At 41.1% G+C, this 18,458-nt stretch overlaps 1 protein-coding gene across 6 annotated transcripts in view; it reads right to left on the reverse strand.

Annotated features, from left to right (window-relative positions):
* Positions 1–18,458, reverse strand: part of ENOX1 (ecto-NOX disulfide-thiol exchanger 1) — a 358,181-nt gene that overhangs the window by 232,068 nt on the left and 107,655 nt on the right. For all 6 annotated transcript variants that reach the window (XM_077173669.1, XM_077173673.1, XM_077173668.1 and 3 more), the window contains exon 3: positions 12,457–12,545. The gene's annotated coding sequence lies outside the window, so the exon portion shown is untranslated. The remainder of the gene's footprint in view (positions 1–12,456; positions 12,546–18,458) is intronic.

Consider the following 18,458-nt stretch of genomic DNA (forward strand, 5'->3'; position numbering starts at 1 on the left):
TTGATAATGATGGGTAAAGCACAGTGAATCATTACGTGTTTTCTGAAAAGTGTAACGTGTCTGTTATCTTAAAAAGCAATCCTAAAGAACAGGCCCAGAGATTAAAACTGAAGTGCCAGTTCTATGCAAACAAAATATTGTCTTCATTAAGAAATGACAACAATTTATAAATAATAAATAGAAAAAGAATGTTTCTAGATTTTTTTCAACTCCAATTAAACATATTTTGCTTAGATATAAACACTTCCATGCACTATTTTTTGCTCCAAATTCACAGCTGGTGAGAAATCATGGAGAAAAACACTGTAGAGAATTTCCTAAAAAACTGAGTTAAAATTAATGAGTTTAAACAAAGGAATTTTCTTCTACTTTAGGTTGCTTGGATTGTAAAAAGAACAGCAATCCACAAGGGAAAAAGCAGGGTGGGTAGGTACATGTCTGCAAACTAAATTCAGACTAAGTTCTGGCCATCATCAGGTGCCAGGGGTTTGGACATGTTTAGAGAACTGCAGGCTGCAACCTGCAAATTGGATCAATATGTTTCTTGCCTGATAAATTCCAGGAGGGAGATAACAGGTGCATTATTGGAAAAGATTGTTGTTGCCTTTCTTCTAGAGGACAAGGTGACAGATTCTCTTAAAGCAGTAATGGCTCTTTGCTTCTTCAACAAACAATGCTTTGGAAAGGATTGTCGTTTCAAATCTTGTCCTATCTATAACCTGTCTCAGCTGGAGTGGGGACCAGAGAAGAGTTGGCAACATAATCAAATTACTCAGATTTCCTTGATTAAGAAGCTAGTAATAATCCCAAGGGCAAAATGCTCCAGTCACATCAGTCAACTCTTTCCATTAAGGAAAACAAAACAAACATGAAGGCAATGGGACTTATGTTCCTCATTATACTTGTCATTTTCCACAGCCAAGCCAAAGTGGCCTTGAATTTTTTGTCATACTATTGATACCCAAAGTAATTGACTCAGCTACAGACCATAACACAGTTAAATCTTATTGAGATCAAATGTTTTTGTTCTTTATCTCACTGTTCTTTAGCTCTTGGAAGAGCTAAAGAGAAAAATTTTGGTCATCTCCCATACTGAACCAGGAATATGAACAACAAAGTACCAGAGAGATCATGCAGTCATAAAAAGCAGAGATGTCACAAATACAGAAGAACATCAAGACATCAAGCACATGCAAAATTTTCAATTTTCTAGTATAACATTTCCACCAGTTTACAAATTCACTTTTTATTGTTCAATTTCTCTCCTGGGACTGGCTCCTATAAGCCACCACACTGTGGAGACAAAACAAGAAATAAGGGGACTAAGCCACATGGTATTGCCTCTGGTATCAGCTCTGCATTGAAGGATATAAGGCTCTCGATGTTGGTGAGAAGCACAGGCCCTTGTTTCTGACCCATTCTCCCCTCCACCTCATCCCCCCAACTGCCTCAGTTCAATCATTTGCCTGGCTATACCCAAAACCATACCAGGGTCATTAAAAAAAATTATTTAAAAAATGGTTCTTTTAACATGAATCATTTCTCAGTTCCCACTTACAAAGAATCTGCTGAGCCCTTAAGCTCTGCCAAAGGGAGGGCAGCCTCTGGTGATGAGTGTGGAAATGAGAGCTGGAAGGCAGTATGCTCCCAGATCAGATCTGTGTAATACAGTATCGAAATAATATAAAAATGCAGCCTAAGCGCAAAGAGCAAGTCTGATTCTCGCTCACTGCGGTTATTTTTAACCGAACCTCTGCCTGTCCATCTATTACACCTTTTCTGGCAGAACAGGGGCAGTAGCAAATCTGAACCCACTTTTGAGCCAGTATAAAAGTTGGAGAGAAGTCAGAAGAGGTAATTTCATTACTGGAAGTTTAATGAAAACCAGCAGCCGGATGGTGAAGGTGCACACAAATTGCTGCCTAGGGAGAGGGAGGCAGGCAGAGCAGCCAAGGTGAGCTGTGCCTGGGAGCAGCTGATGGGATGGGCAGGTGTGGGCAGCCCTGCCAGCTGGCACCAATGCACCTTCACAGCACGGGCTGCCCCTCGCCCATGGGGACCTGAGGAATAGCTGGTAAACTGAGGTAGGACTTTTAAGGGACAGGGGATATCAATCCATTGAAGGAGGCTTCTTCTCTGCTCACAGAGTACTCTGTTTCCAGGGCTCTGTGGTGCTCTAAATGTTGTGCAAAGTCTACCATAGCATGGTGCAGGTGATGACACCAGCCCGATGAGTGTTTGTTCTGTTCTGGGTTGGAGACAACTGGAAACCACATAACCTCACCAGCAGTGCTGAGGCCAAGCTGACTGCGACGAGTCTGAGCTAATGAACACTGCCAATCATGGCAATTTATGAGCTTGCACTCAGCATCTTGCTAACTGTGCTACACAGCTTCTGGTTGGCTTGGAAAATGGACAGAGGGAACTCCTCCACTGTGTAGAGGTAAGCCCTTAGCCATAGGCCTATGGGCTCTCACTGAGCACCTGAATCCTGGTAGACTGAAATATAAACCAAAGATTTCACTTTGGGGGAAATTCTGCGGAGTGGAGTACAAGTGGAGAACTAAGAAGTGAGGAAAAGCCTCCGAATGAGCCAGAAGCTGCTAAGTTAAAACCCTCTACTTTGATTTAGGCCCCACTGCCCTAAGCACATCATGCGTTCAGTGGTGAGACTATCAGCAGTCAAGTGAATCTTCAGAATATGCAGTGAAACACCTCCAAAGAAACAACATGCTGTCATAAAGGACATCCATGTTGACTTGTGGAGATTATTTACTACTTGAAGACCTTAAAATACTATATTGCATTTGGCTATCAAACATTGACTTTTTTTCTGAAAGCCCATCCTGTGGCACTGCAAGTTGCCTGCTGACTGCATGGCTCTTGACAAACCTCCTGGATAGAAATCCCAACTCACTTCAACCTACACACAGAGCTATGGAGGTGGAAAAATCAAAGATGCATTAATGGTGGAAGGCTTGCAGGAGTGACCATCACAAAATCTGGAGGCAAAGGCCTCTAGCATTAAAGAGGAATGTTCCTGGAAGGATTATAGAAAGATCAGAGGTTCAAAATGCTTCATGCCCCAGAACAAGAGAACAACCAGATCTCTCTGTATATTTACACTTCATTGGGAACAGATAGGGCATTTGATTGATCTCACTCATGTGTGACAGACACAGGAGCCTGACAGGAGCTGGTCTGCAGAACTTTGGCCAGGATTTCAGAAATATTGCTAGAAATATTGCTGAATAGCTCACACAACTCTCCAAAAAAAATCCCAAAAAACAAAACAAAACAAAACAAAAAAAACCCCAAAACAAACAAACAAAAAACCACCAAAAAAGCCCACAAAAAGAAAGGAATACTGGGCAACGGCATAAGAACTATGTCCTTAACCTGTTACTCTGTAACCATCTCTTCTCTTCTCTCCTTGTTTCCTTGTCACCTCAAAAGAGTAAAAAAGCTGGGTGAAGAGAGCAACACTCAGGATTTTTTCATGGACTGATAGGAACACAGAACATCATTATTAACTAAAGTGAATTAGTGGCCCTAAAACATTAAAGAATGGCATTATGAAGCAATTAGGTCTCCTTTAAGCAAAACACATGATATCAGTCAATTTTACAAACAGGGTGCCATATTTTAATCAGCCCTCTCCTAGATTTAATACTTGACCTTTGCATTCAACATCCTTGGTCCCTCTGAAATATTTTCTTTTATTCTCTTTAGTGCTGGTTCTTGTTTCAATCAGATCAGGTCAGGTTTTCTCTGAGACTGTAAGAATAGGGACATCTGAGTGCAACCTGTCAATACTGCCATAACTACCTTCAACTGCTCTTGTAATTCTAGTGTCTCTGTGAAGTCCCATATTATGAAAATTGTCTTTCAATGCCCTTCATCTAGTCTGTGTAACATTTTGTGTAATTTTGTTGGGGGCTGTAAAGGTAGCAAAGCTTCCTAAGAAAACCACTAAGTGCAATAGTAAGAAACCACTATTAGCAAGAGGGAGAAGAGAGTTGGTTTGCCACACAGCAGGAGGAAAAGCTATTTGCAGGATCAGAGAGCCACAAAAGTGAACACTGAAGACAAAAGGAATGGAAATTCAGTTCATAATAGGAAAAAATTAGATTGGAAAGAACTGAGAGAAGCTAAATTTTTTCAAATTGTCTAGGCCTTACAAATTTCACCCTAGAATACATATATCACTGACTGAGAAAATCTTAAAGCTGCTGGCAATTAACTTTGGGAGGTGAGGTCAGAAACAGTTAACTGAGCAAACACTCAGTGGGAAATAACCAAATAGGTTTCTCCTGCTATGCAAGACCTGAGGTTAGCCAGTAGATCACAAGCTTCAATAGTCACTGTCACATATGTATGAATACCATATTAGAAACATAAAGGAGCATGTTATCTACAAGACACAAGAGGGAATTTTCCTTTATTACTTTGTTTTGGAAAGAGTTCATAACCATAACCTTAGGTGAAGTGTTGGATGCCACATTTTAAGGAGGATGTAACCAACTGACAGTGATTACTCTTAAAAACATGACAAAAAATTGAAGGAATAGTTTGTTGATTAATGCAAAGAAGGCAAAACATGACAAAACACACTGAAAATTTCAAATACGGTTGCAAGAACAAAAGGAATAACCTATTCCTCTTCACTGCAGGTAGGAGAGAAGTAACTCCCAAGTTAAGAAAAGAAAAAAAAGCATTTTTCTAGTTGTAAGGAAAGTTAGGCATTGGAATGAATTGCTCAGAGAATCTCCATCAGTGGAGGCCCTCAGAAATGGGTCAGCCACAGTTCTAATGGGAAGTGTCAGTACAAGTGATACAGCTGCAGGACCCTCAAGCTACTTCCTAATTTTCTAGGATAGTTCTAGGAAAATAACCTGCAGCTACTTAGATGAAGAACATTTCTTTTGTTTGTTCTAGGATATTTTGAGCAATAGTATGTATTACCTTTTCCTTGGTAAATTTTTAATAGTGTTCTGAAGGCCCAGAGTTAAAGAGTAGCTTGACCCAAGATATTCTTTCATCTTTCTACTTTCGTTTCTGCTGTTTGAGCAAAGTTGGTCAAGATTCCTCAGATTCTCATAACACTTCTTGAACTCACTATTCAGTGGCCTGCTGGGGTTTTTTTCTGAACGTGGAATCAATGATATTAAGTAGGAACACATTCTTTCCTGAATGGTTGCCTACAGCAATTTTTAGGAAATTTCTTCCATATAATCAATTAAGGTTGACATCGTTTCTTTTAAGTTTTGCTTTTTGATTCTCATTAATTTTTTAACTTGTGGCATCTAGTAGTCACTTCCTCTGTATTTTCCCTTTTCTGAAGGGATTACTGAGCCTAGAATTGAGTCATTCTGGAGCAGAATACCTTGGGATTCTCAATCCCAGAAGTGCTGTATGTGCTACACTTCAGCCTAGAAAGAAGGCTGGAACTTTACCAAAATCAAGACTTTGCCTTAGTATTCCTTATGATACTGATTTGACTCTGCTCAGCTTTGAGTTCTGAAGATGAACAAAGCTTGGTCCTAAATTAAGCTGGTGTTGAAGAGTTTTTACAAGGTTGACAAAAAGGAACTGAAATAATGCTGATAACATTGTGCATATATTAATTGCAGGACCAAACGCACCATCATTCAGAAATTATGTGGCGTGTAGGATTAGGGTAGTGACCATCCCCCTGCACTCAGCACAGTTGAGGCCACACCTCAAGGGCTGTGTTCAGTTCTGGACCCATCAAGAGCTGGTGCACATCCAGAGAAGAGCAAGGAAGATGGTGAAGGTTCTAGAGCCCAAGTCTTAAGAGGAGTGGCTGAGGGAGCTGGGGTTGTTTAACCTGGAGGAGGCTCAGGGAGATCTTATTGCTCTCTCCAGCTGCCTGAAAGGAGGTTGCTCTGAGGTGGGGTCAACCTCTTCTCCCAAATAACAAGTGACAGGACAAGAGGAAATGGCCTCAGGTTGCAACCGGGGAGGTTTAGCTTCTATATTAGAGGAAATTCCTTCATTAGAAGAGTTGTCAAATATTGGAATATGTTCCCCAGGGAAAACGGTGGAGTTACCATCCCTGGAGTACTTAAAAGATGCGTAGATGTGGCACTTAGGGACATGATTTAGTGGTGGACTCAGAAGTGCTGGGGTAAGGTTGGAGATGATCTTAAAGGTCTTTTTCAAACTAAATGATTCTATGATTTGCTCTCATGTAAACTAATTTTAAAAATCCTTTAATGTTTACTATTTGAACAAGTAGCCTTTTTTCATACTTTAGCTGAAAAGCAGGAAAAATTTTCATTTTGGTTGGTGCTTGGCCATATGAAAAATCCTTTTTTTAAGTACTGTTTTTTAAGTACTATCTCTTCAAATTTCACTGCTGTTTCTGGAGACTTGAACAGTGGTGACAGCATATTTCTCCTCTCAGCTGGAGAAGATGTTTTAACTGCCTTTCAGAAGTGAAATCAATTCATGTCTTTCTGTATATGGCAACAGACTCTCACTGGAGCTGTAGCCTATGACTTTTATCTTATTGTGACACCTGCTTCGGTCAAGGGGATTACTCCTCCTGGAAGGTGTCAATACTGATGGTGTTCAGTTGAACAGCTGTCCTCCCTCTTCTATTATTATTACTATTCATGACGTGTGATTGATTCTTCTCAGGGCCTTAGGGATAAAAAACGTAGCAGTTCTTTGCTGCCTTTCTTTTAGAGGGACCTAATGGACAATTATTGTTTCTGCAATGCTCTACGGCCACCATTTCACCTCATCTATTGTTCAGCTATCTATGTGCAGGCAGAATGTGGGCAATGAAAAGGTGCAAGATGTGCCATTATCCATATGCTGAGAGCCATCAGTTGCTCACTTAGTGCTTCTCCAACAGTGCCATCCATTACCCAGTATCACACTGAGAGAGCTTAACTGATGGAAGAGAGAGAAGGCACTAGCAGTGACTCCACTCACACACAGCTGAGGCATAATATGGATTGGGGTCATTTTGACTGAGTGTGTAGCTCCATAATATTTATTGAACTTTTAAATTCTGGGCTTATTTTACATAATTTGTATTATCTGGAAGTCATATTGACTAGATTCAGCTTCTTAATGCTGGCACTTGTATCAAGAATTTAGCAACACATGGAAGGTGAAGATAGGAAAAAGTATTTTAAATGGGACCTGTAAGATCTGCAATTGCTTATTCCAAAAAAATAGATTAACAACTTAAATCAGCTACAATGCCAAGTAATTTTCCCTTCTAATATTTGAAAGATTACCATAAAGAAAGTTACGTTCGACTGTTCTCTAGCTTCACTATAAATAAGACACCAAAATACTCCCTATGGAGCAAATAGAGCATAATGTGGATTTTAGAAATTCCCAAGTCTTGTGTAGGTCTGGAAAAGACGACATGGGGTGGCACTGAAAAATTCCTCACTGGAAGATTGGATAAACATCTATCTGTGATTATCTAGACAATTCTTGCTGGTAGTGAAAGCAAATGAGCCAAATTATCTTTGGTGTCCCTAAGGTGTTCTTGACTATTGACACTGAAGGTATCCCTTCTTTTTATGTTTTGCCTCAGGAATTAAGAACAGCAAAGATTATCACCCAAGTGCCACATTGAAGCAGAAGATGATGGCACCAAAGTGAGGCAAGTAAAGAGCCTTACTCCTAATCTGAGCCTTTGAAAACTTTGCTTAGTTTGCAGGAGTCTCTCAACTGGTTTCCCATTCTTCTGGGTAGCAGCTATAATTAAACAACAGGGAAATATTTAAGGATGTTTCTGGACTGTTCCAGAGTCCAGGTAAGAGGAGGAGGTACTTGCAACCATTCCTAGAAATACCTTGAAAAGAACTCAAAACATAAAATCCAGCAGAAGGTCAATCTGCTGTCTGGGTTGGCTGCTGGTTTGTTTTCCTTGCATACATATGAATTTCAATCTCTTGCAGTTCCTCTGGCCACAGCTCTTACTCAGGAGAGCACACTGCCATTCTAGATTTTCTCATAAGAACTTGTTCTGTGGCTTGCTGTGGGCAACAAAAAATCAGAGCTGGATGGTAAAAGACACTCTGAGCCACCATTCAAAAATGAAAGTAAAAAATGCATATAAAATCACTGAATTGTTGAGGTTGGAAAAGGCCTCCAAGACCATCAAGTCCAACTGTTAGCCCAGCATGGCCACATTCCCCACCGTGTCCTGAGTGCCACATGCCCATGTTTTTTGGACACTTCCAGGAATGCTGACTCCTCCATGTCCCTGGACAGCCTGTTTCAGTGCTGTTTTAATCCTTTCCGTGAAGAAATTTTTCTTAATATCCAATCTAAACCTTCCCTGGTGCAACTTGAGGCTGTTTCCTCTTACCTCACTGCTTGTTATGTGGGAGAAGAGACAAACTCCCACCTCACCACACCCTCCTTACAGGCAGTCATAGAGTGATAAGGTATTCCCCAAGCCTCTTTTTTTCAGACAAACACCCCCAGCTCCCCCAGGTACTCCTTACAAGATTTGCTCAAGTCCTTGCACCAGCTCATTGTGTTTGTAATTAGTTTGCACATAAGACTCATTATTTGGACACAATAGTCTACAAAATCACAGTCTTGTTTGGATTTCTGTTCTAATAAAATACAATTCTGCCTCCATGACAGCTTTCACTTCCCCCACCTTCCCATTTTATCTTCCTTCAAGCATCTAACTTACAGATTTTCTCCAACTACCAAACTATTTTGTTTCCATCTTTTCAATAATTCAAATATACCCATCAAATGCACACATGGCATATTTCCAGGCGGTAACATCTCCTTTCCTTCCTGTCTCTTTGTAGCCAGGTAATTTACATATAAGATGCACAAAGACAACCGTGCTCCTTCACAGTCCTGGTTTGTGCACCAGCTCCCTCTGCTTTCTCATTGCAACCCTCCACTGGAGCGTCTGGTGGGACAGCTGAGCCCTGAGCAAAGCCTGGTGGCACAGAGAGTTTGGCCTTTCTGGCAAAGCCTGGTGGCACAAAGAATCTGGCCTTTCTGGCCTTTCTGCATTTTTATCCAGTGCAGCAGCAGGTCCATGCACAGCACCGGTATGGAGATCAAAGGTACAGTTGCCATGATTACAGCTGCAGTAGAAAAGTGTCCTCCCTAGACTATTCCTCTCCCTTCTCCCTTTCCCTCCCGTGTTTTTTGACAAATTTGTGTTTTGCCAGTCGTGAATTCTTCACTTGAGAAGCAGCAAGACAACGGAGCAGTGCTCCCCCCAGGAAACTCCCCCAGGAGCCAGCCCATGCTGACTGTGTGCCCAGGAAGTTGTAACAGGAGGACAGGGCAGAGGAGGCCAGCCCCAGGAGTCAGAGCCTCCTCATCCCATGTGGTGGCTGGCCATGAACTGTTTTCACAACCTTTGTTTTTCTCTGCTCCCTGTAAAACCAAACCATACTTGTTTCACCACAGGAGTGTCAAGGGCAAAAGTCTGAGGACACCCAAGAGGTATTTAGTGACCCCGACAGAAAACCTTAGAAACTTGAGCAATACATTAATAAATCTCCAACAAAGCAAGAACAAGTAATAAAGATCTCAGGAAAAAAGAGGCCTCTCTGGCAAATGAGTTGAGGGATCATATGCAGGAAATAAACAAGAGATTAAGAAAACAAGAGGAGGAGATACTTACAAATGACAAAAAAACCCCTTGAAATTTGCAGTGAAAGACATGGGATAAATGGAAATAGCTGACTGAGGTTAAACTAATTATTTAGCTAGATCACTGTCCTGTTTCCATTCAACATCATTACCAGACAATGCAAAGAAGTGGTACAAGAGATACCCACACAGTTGGAGAAGAAACTTCACCCAGACCCCAGGTTGAGGATCAGTGAGTTCAGCCTTCTGCCACTGCTGTGTAACCACTGTAACTTCTTTATAAAGGTAAAATATGAAAAATGTATCTGTGATGGCATTCTCATTAATGTAAATATCTATTTCTGGCAATACCTTTTGATAACACCTTGGGGCAATACTTTCCAAGGGGAAATTACACTTTCTATGTCCTTTTCAGTAGAACTGTCTTGCCTTTTAATTTAATTGGTTTCCCTTTGCTTCTGCTTTTTAATGAGGGTACAGCATATCCTTACCCAACTACTTTATGCCTCTTAATATACATACATCTAACATGTACATATATCAAATGAATATCATATTTATCCTCTTTTTAAATGGCACAATACTAATTTGTATGTAGATCACAAATTTCCAAGAACTAGACTGCTGAACAAGGAAAATTTAAAATGTGTTTTAGACAAATGACTTGCCTAAAATTCTCCACATGGCAGCTGTTGATTGCATTTGTATCACATTATTAAGACACAGGCCCAACCTCACTTTGCTTTGGCAATTTTAGCAGTAACTTTTGGAAGCCTTAGGTGAGGCGTGATTCAAACAACATTCATAGACAGGTCTGGAAAGGAAGATTTTATAAAGCTGCTGTTGCCACTAGTAAAGTTCTAGCAAATGCCAACTGCAACTAGATTTCTCCCTCTACCCAAATGTCTTCCAGAGTTTTGCACTTCTTTCTCCCCACCCCCTGTCTAAGAAAACCACAAATTTTGCCTGAAGGGGTATCATCATTAAAGAAAGAAGCAGTGCAGTCAAAGCCTTAAGATGACACAGATCATTCAACAGTTGTTCAATTACAGTGAAAGGCTGCTTATTTTTGAACACAGAGCTTTCACTCAACACAGGCCCAAGGCAGCATTATCAGATTTGTATCTGCAGTATCTCAACCAGTCTGATGTAGGGCTTTCGCTCATTACAGAAGCTGTGCCCTTGTGTGAGGTTTACATCTAGGTTCAAAGAGTTTCTAAAGTGTCTTGGAGCTGTGTCGGCTTTAAAAGGTATTATCATAATAATTTCCAAGAATTAATTAAAAGTTGTTTTGGATACCTCTCATCTCCTAAATCCATCTGACTTTGTTTAAGGTTTACAGGCTGCTTTCCCTGCAGAATTCCTACAGGCTAATAAAACAGTATGTGACTACAGAATCAACAGGGAAAACAGTAACACCTAAAGCATGCCAAGGTAATCCAAGCAAATGAAATATAGTATATTCAAAAATGAACATTTTTGAAAACTATTATTTAGGGCATACAATTCCTACAGACCCCAAGTGTGACCAATAGCAGGGTATGACCACCCAGATGGAAAAGTTGATTCCCATAGGTTTTTCTTGGCAGATTTCTATTAAAATGCTGTTCAGTACTAGCTGTGAAAGCAGTAAGAAATAAAATTTTTCTATGTTATATAGCTGCATAGAAAAACATATTGAAATGCAGGGGAGTGTTTTCTACCCTCTAAATCAGAGTGATTGCTGGCCACACTATCATTTCAGCTGACAAGGACATAGCATTAGCTACAGGCTTCTCACCACTTCTTGCCATGCTGACACTACAGGAGTCAGGCCATTATTATTATGCTCTTTTTACAGTCTCTTAAATATTAACTTTTTTTTTTTCATTTTTGTAAACTTTCCATGAACCTGAGCTCCTCCTGACCCAAAAGCCTCAGTAATTCTGTTGATCGTCTGCTAAGTGTGCTTCTGAAAATATCCACAGCTGTAACTGTGGTCAGCTGCTAACATATGAGCAACCTGGGTGGAAGCAATCGATTGCAAGGCCTTTTAGGGTAATGCAGCTCCAAAACATACTGAAAGGCAGAGCAGTGAGAAGAAAATGACATACAGGCCCAATTCCTTTCTGCAGTTCAACTCTATAAACTGCAATCATTCACTTCGAAGGAAAGACGAATGGGTTACTCCACATCTGTACAACAGTAACAGAATAGTTATGTCCTAAGCATCTGGTGAGAAACAAAATGAATTTTTCACAACATTTTCTCTAGCATAAAGCTAGATTTGGCTACAGGCATTCACGATAAAAAAGATAACAAGTCAGCACAGGGGTCTACATGCTGAAATACTGTCCTGGTTCCAGCCAGGGCAAGGTTAGTTTTTGCAGTAGCCAGGATGGGGTATGGCTAGGACCCAGAGGTTATCCTGTACCACCTCAGGTCATCTTCCAAGGACAGGGGGGAGGGCTTGCTTCTGGACTGGGCTAGCATGGCAGAGGGAGTGGCTGTGTATTGTCAGAGGTTTCCATGGGTCAGCAAGAAGATTTATTTCTCTACACACTCCGTCATTAGTATTGTTGCTGTTACTGCTCATTTTCTTACCTCACTGCTGTTTCTAGTAAATTGTTCTTATCTCAGTTTGTGATCTTTATCTTTTGTGACTCCCATTCTCCTCACCATTCCATCATGGAGGAGAGGAAGGGGGAGGGAAGGAGGGAATGAGGCAGGGAGAGAGGAGGGGGGTGAGCAACATATAGCTTGGAGTGGTTCCAGTGGGAACACTAAATTGGAGAATACCATTCCTAAACCATGACAAATAGTCAGAACACAATACATTTTACAGACCTGTACACAGGAAGGTAACTTCTCAGTGGCCCCATCACAGTATTTCCAAACTTCCAAATTTCAAACTCTACAAATTCTCATGGCCAATCCTGCAAAAAGTGGAAAATAAAGTTAAAACTAGGAAGTTCTGAAAGTTCTGAAAGGAAAAGCAAATAAAATCAGCTCTCTCCTTGGATATACAATGCTAAAAGTCAGAGTAGAATTGGTTTAGAGGATATTAAACATTTTACACTACAGGAGCAGCTAGATCATAACAATTACACAAATATAGCAAAGTCCAAGTTAAATAAAATGCAAAGTGGTAAGTTGCTGTTAAAGATATATTTCAGGGTAAAAATTCAATGCATATATGGAACTGGATTAGAAGAAAAGAGAGAATACTGCACCAATTTATATTCCCTTTGAACTGTCTGTAATACAGACCATAAAGTGCATTTTCAAACATATAGCACATCACAGAACTAGACACTTATTTCTAGCCATGGCACTTCTAGGCTTTTGGGAAAGGAGAGCAGAAATAGTGTAGTGGAACTGTGCTGTGTGACAAAGCATCTACTGGTGGGTTCTGCCCAACATCAATAAACAATTGTTTTTCCTTTAAATGAAGGAAAGAATTTCAGCAGTAAACAAATGCTTCACATCTTGCATGAATACTTCAACAGAATCAAAGCAAACCTGTCTTTTCATACCTCCTGGAAGTGCTATTCTAAGTCAAAATACAAGTCATAGCCTGAGATCAATTTTCAATCACAACAAAAATGGCTCCGTGATAATAAGGGATGGTGACACACAAGGCACTAAAACTTCCTGTGATACTCCCCCCTGGAATCCACGCTCATTATTGTAAGGATAATTATCTGGGTATCCCCGAGACCAATTTTGCACTTTTTGTATAAATATGACCTCTTGCATAAGACATGAAATTTAAAATCATCTCCTTCACGGATATCATTGAGTCATTCCATTACCTCTGGGACAGATATGAATTATGCATTCTTCGATTCTCTTTAAAATTTAGATGCACAAGGGGGCACGGAATAATCTAAGTGGTACTAAAAATATAAAGCATTCAAGAAAGAAACAAGAACTTGTATGCTACTAAGTGCTGCAGTGCTCCAAAGGCTCCCTGCCTGGTCAAGAAAAGCACATAAAGCACTGAAAGGTAACAGAAGGCCTCCATGCTAATGGCTGCTAGTGACAAGGGCTCACTGAATGTCACTGCTTCACATACTGTGAACTGTTCCTTTCTCTTATCTGTGTGACCTCTCTTTTGAAATGACTGATGAAACTCGCCTGAATTAGCATCTTTGCTTCTGGGCATTTGCCACCTAAAAGGCATTTAGTAAAATCTCTACTAAATACTAAAATAAAGCATGGAGGAAAAAAGATCATAATCTTAACAAAAAAATAATCACTATGTCTGTTAAAGAATACTCAGTGTGTAAAGCAAAAGGCTTCTCTGAAGCCTCCTTGTTAGGTTATTTTTCTACCTTGACACCCTTTAGGAGTACTGGCTTGTCACAATACATGCATTCACATTGCATACTTGGCTAACATTTCATAATTGGTGTGAATAAAAAGAAATAGCTGTTACTGCAAGAATAAAAAAAAGAAATGCCTCTGTTCGGATGCCCTGCTGCTATGATGACCTATTTCACACTAGCATCTGCTCTCTTCTCATGAACCACTCCAGATGTAAGCTGGCAAAACGGCGCTGCAAGTATGTTACCCAGATGTCCACCGAGTGCTGCAGATGTTTTCTTCTGTGCTTCACATTTAATGTGTGCCTGATTAATTTTTTCATTATTATCTCAACTACTTGGCCCACAGATTTTCCTACAAAATTTGCAGAATCCAGGATCTAATTTGCAACCATGAGGAGCAGTTCCCTTTGTGTAAACAGGTTCATTAATGTCTGGAATAACCAGTCAACAGAATCTCGGTCTGAATTGCCAAAAGAAATGCAAACTTCAGTAATCTATTATGTCTTGATAATATCTGCCTGAGGATTTAACACAATGTTCATTTCAATTCAAAATTACAGATGTTTGCAATATTCAGATGCATCAGTCTGACCAAAAATATTATGCCCGTTCTCTGCCTCAAGCCCTTGACCTGAATGAGGTTAGTGACAGGGATATGAATGACTTGAGTGGAAAATGAAACACAAAAGTAGTTTTATCGTGAAGAACAATATTTCTTCTGTCACTAAACCATTTTTTCCCCCTCAAAATTACAGAGTAGACTGCAAATCTTCAAGGCTAGCAGTCACGACGACAGTCTAAGTGCCATTTAAAAGAATAATAATTTATGAGGCGCCTTGGTAGAATAGCAAAGGTCACGGAGTAAACTCCCCAGGGAGGACAGGATGACAAAGGTTGCAAAGATGACTAAAGACTCGCCTACAGAAAGGAATTTTCTTGAAAGGAAGATGTTTTCTTGCAACAACTTCATCCCACCTAACACAGTTCCTCATCCAAATGAGCAGCTCACCTTTAAGTTAGCTAAAAGGCATTGCTTGCAAAATGTGCTTCTGAAATTTGTAGATTAGCAGCTTGGCCTTGTACCCACTGAAGTCCCACTGAAGTGCTGGTAGAGGGAGGACACTGTAGGTCTGTCCCACAGGGCACAAGGGGGTTGCCTTGGTGTGATCTAACACGGGACATCAAGCTTGAAAAAACCTCAGGAGTCTTTGCAAGGCAGTCCCCACATAAATCCTACTTTTGTGGCAACCAAAGTACCATCTGCAGACCTCCAACAGGCCACCACAGACTGGCACAATATCTCTCAGAAGCAGTGTGAGGAGTTGGTAGGTAAGGAGCCTAAGACACACAGTTGACACACTGCTCCTGGACAGTTGTAAATATGCATACGAGCCATCACTCTACAAAGCAGTTTGGGCAGCTTTTCCTTGCCACAGCTATAGCATTCCCCTTCTTCAGATGCTGCAAGTACAGAAAAAAAGGCAAGCATGAAGAAAAGCAGGAACAACTTTTTTTGGCACAGCTCCACTTTCTGCCAAAACATCTCCGGGCTCATAAAATACACATGAACTGGTGGAAGAAGCTGATGCTGCAAACCTGGGAGTAACCAGCGGTGTCTACAAAACATCAGAGTGATAAAAAATAGCTTAACCTGAAGCCAGCATGCAACAAAAGACAGCTCATCTCTTCAGTAATGTGTGGCCATAAACATTTCGAAAACTGACAGTTTCCAACTGCTCACAATCAGCTGTGGGAAGTTTCTGCAGCTGAATCAATGGCTGGCACTTGTGGAGGGTCTGGCACAGCTCTGAAGGGTACAGATGTAACAGGTGCTGGTAAAGAAGAGGTTATTAACTGCTTTGAGTATAAGGGATTATATTTAATTTCTGTAGGACAACTGTGGGAGCCAATCTTGCTGCTATCTGACCTCCATGCCAGGCCTCCCAGTCCATAAAGCGGTACCTGAGAAGCAAATAATCATTGAGTCAGATTATCTAAGGAGTGCTTGAGGATGCTTACCCATTTTCTATGCTAAAATCAGGCAATTATCTAAAGGGGGCGAATGCTACAGACATTCAGAGTATCTTCAATCCCTTGCTCCAGCAGTCCCTGGTCCATCACAACAGCTCATGAAGCCTTTGGCTAGCTGTTCAGATCACAGAACATTTTTACAGACCCATAACTGCATGCTGATGACAGCAGAGTGTGCCTCTGGGAGAGGGAAGGGCAGAAGGCAAGTGGAAGGTGGGATGCAGCTGAGCAAGACTTCAATTGAAACATCACCTTTTATCCTGCACATCACCTGCAGGAAGGAGGGAATGTCACAGCCACGTTGCAAACACATCAAATAGCTCAGGCAATTCCCACTCCTGAGTGACAAAGCATCCACTGGGCATGCTGCCAGGCAGCCCTCCTGAACCTGCCCAAGGAAGGGAACCAGCATTTCCACCCCAAGATTTGCCTCACGCTTAGAGCCACTTACTCCAGCGCAGAAGCTTGCCCTCAGTGCCAAGCCTTGGTGGGCTTTGTGTGAGGGGTTTTATACTCTCCTGTGTAGGTTTTGTATGCCTTGTCTTCCTTTATTAATTTTAAACAGAATGGAGGGATGTAGATTCACCATTGGGGATATGTCAGTGTTTGCTCAACATGCTCTATATACCTTTATTAATTTTGTATTGAATGGTGGATGTGATTTCACTCCGGGGGGAAATCAGGGATAGCAAAAGGTCTTTCCCACAGCAGGGCAGCAGTGGGGAAGGGGAGGTAATTTCTCTGTGGGTTTATTTTGAGTGATTTATGTGCTTCCATGGGTTTCTAAAGCTGAAGAATTCTGAGCTTTCATGAAAAGGCAGTTTCAGTGCCATGACCCACTGGTCTAAAGATGTTTATTAACTTAATCTAGCATTTGTTATTCAAGTCTTACTGCTTAGAGTACATTTTAAAAGCGTCAGATGATGCCTTCTTAAAGTGCAAGAACAGTATGTAAAGAGGGAAATTTAAAAGATTTCAAAATTGAGACCTATTTCCAAATAAGACTTATTCTTTAATGGTACAAATGCATAAACAGCATATAACTGCAAAAGGGTTGGTATTTGATACAGGTTTATAAGGTTTAACTCTTGGCCATAAAGTTTAATTCTTGGCTCACTGCAAAAATTGCCTGTATCTGTGAGAACAGCTTGGCAGGCTGTCATTTCCAACAGTGCAATTCCCAGCCCCCAAACAAGCCAACACTTGGCTTCGAGCATGCAGGGATACTCAGTGCCCTGGACTGATGGAAATGTTGTGAAGCTGCTTACTTGTAGACAGCTCTTTGCTATCAACTTCCAATTCACACAGTATGATTACACTCTAGCATATCCCTTTGTTTAGACTCTTTCTCCCAGGATATCTTAATTCACCAGTGTCACGACAATGAAGGGAATGTTCCCTTTTATGTCTGTCCTACTTCCTTTTCAAGAAAAAGTTTTCAGAGGGGGAAAAAAAAAAAACCAACAACCCCTCATGCCTCCCTCAGTTTCCAGAGGTCCCTAGCTTGCATCTTCTCCACACTCAGCTTTGCCAAATGCAATAAAATAATGAACAGTGTCCTGAAGGATCTGGTCATTTCATATATTACAGTCAAAAAGCACAGAAGCAACAGGTGCTGTTTATTATTCAGTTCTTTAGTGCAACAAATTTCACCCTCACTTCATCATGTATTTTCTCACCCACATTTCTGCAATGCAGGTACAGAGGCTGCTCCACTTTTCGAACCCTCTGAGCATGACAGGTGTCTCTTCCTCTGCTGACTATCTGAGCACAAAGTCTGACCTCGTCTCCAGCTCCACCAGCACCCAAAGAGTGAAACCCAGCCTCATGTTTACTGCACAGGGCAATTCAGATGGTGATTCCTCTGTACTGTTGAGGCCACTGTGACTCCTCAGTCCAGGGACCTGTTGTGGGAAGGTGGCCATGGGGTGAAGCTATCAATGAACAGCAATTTGGGGAACGTTTGGTGTGTAAGGAAGATGAATATTCTCATGGAAGGTCTAATGTATCTGTTTGCCCTTCCCCAAGCAGCTGTGACATGGAGAAAAGCTGACCAGACAGTAAAAGACCTGTTTCACTGATCAGAAGATGCCACAGCAAAATTTACACTTCTAAAGACTTACTAGGATTTATGCTCCTGAACAATGCCTTACTGAGACTGCTTCTCTAACAAACTTCAAATGGTGAACTGAATTAATTATTTGCTTGAGCAAAACATACTACATGCTTGAAAACTGAATTAAAGACTAGCTGGCTCTCCCTGCACATGTACAAGTGATTCTTTTCCTAAACTGGTGCAGGTGGCACATGAACTCCTTGTGTGACTGACGGCAAGGGCAAAAAGTTTCTGCACTGAGAAGCACAGTTCCCATTTTGAGCACCAGAAAGAGCCGAACTGCTTCATTTGAAAAATGAGCGATGGAAACAGGAGAGAAAGGGAATAGGGGAGTGCAGCTGGCTGTCATGGACTCTCTAGGTCAGCACTTT

This window comes from Agelaius phoeniceus, chromosome 2 (assembly GCF_051311805.1).
Source record: "Agelaius phoeniceus isolate bAgePho1 chromosome 2, bAgePho1.hap1, whole genome shotgun sequence".
NCBI lineage: Eukaryota > Metazoa > Chordata > Aves > Passeriformes > Icteridae > Agelaius > Agelaius phoeniceus.